The sequence below is a fragment of the Propithecus coquereli genome, unplaced genomic scaffold (assembly GCF_000956105.1).
Source record: "Propithecus coquereli isolate 6110/MARCELLA unplaced genomic scaffold, Pcoq_1.0 Scaffold112, whole genome shotgun sequence".
NCBI lineage: Eukaryota > Metazoa > Chordata > Mammalia > Primates > Indriidae > Propithecus > Propithecus coquereli.
The window spans coordinates 4,811,065-4,816,446 of NW_012135192.1; the positions used below are offsets into that span (position 1 = coordinate 4,811,065).

Here is a 5,382-nt window from a genome sequence, read left to right on the forward strand (position 1 = left end):
ACATCAGTCATATCGGATTAGGGCCTACTCTAATGACCTTACCTTTAACTTGATTACCTCTGTAAAGACCCTGTCTCCAAATAAGATCATATTTTGAGGTACTGGAGTTTAGGACTTCAACATCTGAAGTTAGAGGGGACATAATTCAACCTATGCCGAGTGGGAAGATTGACATCCCACAGTTACAAGGTTTAGGTAGTTCTTTTTTTTTTTTTGCCAACATGTCAAAAAGAACCTTTATTACTTTTATAATAACCTCTTATGCATTCTTGCCAGATGGCTTTGGAGCCAGTGCTTTCTGGGCTGGAGCTTTTTGACCCTTTTGAACTTTTGGAGGAGGTGCTGCCTTCTGGCCTGTGGCTTTCTGGGCAGGAACCTTCTGGGCTGGAGCCTTCTTGCCTGCAGTGGTCATCTTTTTTGCTGGAACTTTAGCAGCAGCTGCTGCAATTGCAGCAGCACCCTTAGCAGGTGCTTTTTTGGGAGAAGCTTTTAGGAGAGCTGCCTTTTGAAGCTTCTTAACTTCATTCTTGATTATTCTGTTCCTCATTTTCTTTGCCTTCATTACTTTAAAATGATCAAAGTCCATCATCTTAGCTTTTCTTTCTCTGGCTTCAATCTTCTTGGCCCATCTTGTGGCTGCCCATTTTGTGTTTACATCTGCCTTCTGCCAGGCTTGTCGGACATACTTCTGGAGGGCACTGTGTGGGAACTTGAGGATGAAGTCAGTGAGCTGCACGCATTTGAAAGGCATGGCCTGTCTTCTTACCTGAGTGCAAGGTCCATCAACCAAAGCCCTGTTCTGATCAATAACATCTACAATTGCGACCAGCTTTCCGGCATGAGGCCCAAAGGAGACGTAGGCCACTCGGCCAACCTCCACAAAGCGCCTGAACACCACGCGGTGCCAAGGACCCTCTGGGCGCCATTGCGCCCCTCAGCTCCCCGGCCGAGGTGGAGGTCGAGCGGTGTGGTAACAAGACCCGGAGCCCACGACAGCAAGACTCGGTAGTTCTTAATCGTAGAAAAAAGTGACAGCCATCCTCAATGCACAAAACTAATACAATCATGAAATCTCATGATGGAGGAAGAGAAATCAGGAGAGGGGGTTGAGAAAGATAAGAAAAGACAGTATGAGATTGTGAACAAAGCATAGCACGTAGGGCAGACGAGTTGAGCCTGAGACCCAGCTCTTGCACTTGCCGGTTTCCCTTATTCGTTATGTGCACTCATACCGAATTAAAGTCTGCTGTCCCAGATTGTACCGCTTCGAGCTTTCCTACCATGGCACGGCCACCCTCCCCCTTTGCCTCAGATGCTTGCTCTTATTCCCCCTAACCTTCCTACGACCCAACAGTTTCGTAAATTCCAACTCATTCTTCGAGAACCTCTTTGTGAGTATTTCTTAGATCTTCCGGAAGAGTTCATCACCCCACCTTTAAGTCAGCACACACTTTGTGCAAACCTCTGTTATGGCATCCAACACATTGTGCTGTGAGTTCATTTGTTGTTTGTTTAATGTGTCTGTGCTCTGCTATTCTGGGTTCCCTGAGGGCAGTTACCGTGGCTTACATAGGTTTCCTTTGTATCTGCTACTGGCATATATCTGACACTTAAATTATTTACTGAATGATTAGATCAATTGATATTTAATATTGATTAAGTCGAATAATTTAATTCTTCAGTTTATTACTAAGGTCAAATGAGATAATTATGGTAGAACTACTCAGTAAATTTTAAAGGGCTCTGTAAATTTGAGCCATTATAACTCCCAGTCACCTATTTCTTCCTCCTGTGGACCTCCTCCATCCCAAATGCTTTGTTTTTATCATTCATATGCATTACCTGACTGTATCTTGTTTTACCGATAATATGCATTAGTTATCTATTGCTGCACAGCAAGTTATCCCAAAACTTAGTGGTTTAAAACAACAATTTTATTCTCTCATAGTTTCTGAGGGTCAAGAATTCAGCCACAGCTTAGCCAGGTCCTCTGCTTCTGGCGCTTTCTGAGGCTGCAATCAGGGGGTTGCTGGGCAGCCGTCATCTCAAGGCTTGATTCAGGGAGGATCTGCTTCCAAGCTGACTCACCTGGCTGTTGGCAGCCTCAGGCCTTCACAGGTAGGTGACCAGAGACATCAGTTCCTTGCCATGTGGACTTCGCCATAGGGCCACTCACAACATGGTGGCTTGCTTCACCAGAACAAGGGGGTTGGGGGAGAGAGAGAGAGAGGAGTTAGTCTTTTTTTTTTTTTTTTTGAGACAGAGTCTCACTGTATTGCCGGGGCTAGAGTGCCGTGGCGTCATCTTAGCTCACAGCAACCTCAAACTCCTGGGCTCAAACGATCCTCCTGCCTCAGCCTCCCGAGTAGCTGGGACTACAGGCATGCGCCACCATGCCCGGCTAGTTTTTTCTATATATTTTTAGTTGTCCAATTAATTTCTTTCTATTTTTAGTAGAGACGGGGTCTCGCTCTTGCTCATTTCGAACTCCTGAAGCTCAAACAATCCGCCTGCCTCGGCCTCCCAGGGACCTAGGATTATAGGCGTGAGCCACCGCGCCTAGCCAAGAGAGGAGTTAGTCTTTTTGTAATCTAATCTTGGAAGTGACATCTCATCTCTTTTGCCATGTTCTATTTGCTAGAGGTGAGTCACTAGATCCAGCCCCCACACAAGGGAAAGCCTTGAATGAGGTCATGGATACCAGAAGGCCGGGATTATTAGGACCATCCTAGAGGCTGCCTACCATGGCGTGTTACTTACTTTGATGCCCTGGGGGACCTAGCCCCAGCTAACGTAAAGCAGATGCTCCAGAAGTGGTTAGTAAATTGATTTAAATAGAACAGAGCTGCTGACACCCCTGGGGTACATAGAACAGGTTCTGCCAGCCAGAAAATTTTCCCAAAGGCTTCCCTGACTCTCATTGCTATTGACTTGCCCTTCTGTGTCGCCCTGATCTCCTGCAGAACGGAGCAGGAAGTGGGGGTCAGCCTAGGGAGTGAACACAACCTGTTTAGGGGATTGCCCCAGTGTCTTTCCAGCCGTCATCTGTCTTGAATTATCCTTTATTTATATATAGCACATGATCGCTTAGTCATTCTTTAAACAAAGATTAGTCGAGCGCTTCCTATGTGCCAGGCCCTAGGGACACAGTGACAAAGAAAAGGAAGTCCTTGCACTTGTGGAGCCTCTGTTGTAGTAATTATTCTCCTCTTGAACTTGGAATGGTTTGTCTATTCGTTTTTGGGGAAAGAAGCCAGACTTTATTATACCCTCATTGCTTTGTTGTAGAGGTCATGGGCGAAATATCTGGAAAGATATTAGCCCTTAGCCGGAGGCTACCACTTGCCTAACCCCCTCATCTTCTTCAAGCCTTTGCTCACCTATTCAATAAGCCTGATCCTGACTGTTGTATTTAATAATGCAAAGAATCCTTCATGCACCCACCACTCCCAATGCTCCCTAACCTCTCCTATTCTTTTTTCCATATCACTTATCACCTCCTAACACATTTATAATTTATATGTAAATAATGTCTATCACCCTCTGTTCAAATCTAACCTCCGCAGGGTGAAGATCTTCATCTGTGGTCATTCCTGCTACTCCCCAAAGTCTAGAACAGTGCCTCACACACAGTAGGTGCTCAACAAATATTTGTTGAATGAATGAACTAAGTTTCTCCAGGTCAGGCTTCCTTTCTGGGCCCCACTTCGTAGTTTGGAAAATTTTTCATGAAGGAATAGAGGTGTAGAGAAAATAGGCCGTGTTCTTAGCTGTGGCTTTTGTTTCCAAAAAAGGGAATTCCATTTACTTTGTTAACAGGGCTGAGAAATGAGATGTGATTAATAAATGCCAAATTGGCCAGTGATGGATGTGTGGGCATCATTTTCTCCTGCTCACTTTTTCTTCCCTGTAGTCTGGGCTTCACTCTGTTTTAATGAGCCTTTGCACATGTAGGCTGAGCAGGCTGGGTAATGAAAGCCGGGGGTTGCCTGGTGATTTGGAGGGAGCTGTCTAATTGGAACAGAATCAGTAGCTATTGCCCTTTACCCCCCAAAGAATGAGGAGATGCTGGGAAGCAACAATTGCATTCCCCGAGCGGTTCAGAAAGTTTAATGCTCCAATTTTTCCAGGCCTTGCAAATAATAGGAAGTGATTATGGGAAGTGAAGTTACTCTGGCTGACCTCACCTTTTGGGTTTGACTTTGTTCTGACTTGTTCCTCGCTTTGCTCCTAATGCTCGATGGTTTTGAATTAAGCATAATCCTTTAGTTAAACCCTTAACATTTTGACGGACGGGGAGCCCATTACAAAAGTTTTACTTTGTCATTGAATTAAGTTCACACACAGCCGTACGGAGGATGATGAAAACTAGATCTCTGCTTTTCTCCTGTAGAAGCTTTGGTCTGCATAGATCCACTTCAGAAGGAAATAAAGAGTCATCCACTGCCATTTCCCCATATTTGCTCTCCTCTCTGTCTACGCTCAAGGTCCCACCTCTGCTTCTTCCTCGCTGACCTAGGTTGCCATTCATCTGGTTTTCTTTTAAAAGTGGCTTCAAGTCACATGCAGATAATAAAGAAATGAAGGAAAAAGGACTCTCGAGGTCCACATTTGCTACTGGCATGATTAACCACACCTTAGCATGACTCTAGGTGTTGCCTCTTTTCTTTGCCTGATCAAGTATTCCCTTTAGGGTTTTGTTGTTGTTGTTGTTTGTTTTTTCTTATAGAATAGGGTGGGGCCCAGAATGAGGCAGATGTGTCCTTTCACAAGAAGAAGGTGAAAGGGGCAAGGGGGGACTCTCCTACCATATAAATCTGAGGGGAAACAAAATCTCGAACTCCAGGATGGGAGCTGTCTTTAGGTAGCTAGAAGTGCTCGGTGAAGACTCTGTATTATTATGTGATGCAGAATCATACACTTAATCCAAGAGTATGTGAAACCCTAGTACACTGGAGGCTCATTTAAATTTTTTAATTTCAATTTTAAATTGATATTTACTTTTACTCTTTAAAGTAAAATATATTCATTAGTATTAATTGAAAAGCATTAATTAATTAGAATTAGCAGAAAAGTAGAAAGAGGATAAAATTAAAATCAAATAGATTCCCTATCACTTAAAGATAAATAATGTTAACAATTTGTTATACTTCCCTCCAGTCCCTTTTAAAATGTTTTTCTTCACATAATTGCAACTATATAGTATCTAAAATTCTGTATTCTTTTATTTTCCCATAGCATAAAATATTTTTCCATTTTTTACAAACTCCCTGTGAACTTCCCCATTGGCTGCAAAATTAGAAGTACATGGGCCATCGCTTACTAACCAATAAGCATATTTTAAACTAGGGGTCGGCAAACGTTTTTGTAAAGGACAAGATA

The 5,382-nt window shown here is 43.5% G+C and overlaps 1 pseudogene across 1 annotated transcript; it reads right to left on the bottom strand.

Moving 5' to 3' along the window:
- Positions 1-218: 218 nt before the first annotated feature.
- Positions 219-1,283, bottom strand: LOC105818644 (annotated as a pseudogene). The gene is made up of 2 exons (XR_001137911.1): positions 1,233-1,283; positions 219-913 (listed from the first exon to the last, which is right to left on the bottom strand). The product of XR_001137911.1 is annotated as a 60S ribosomal protein L14 pseudogene (transcript).
- Positions 1,284-5,382: the final 4,099 nt, after the last annotated feature.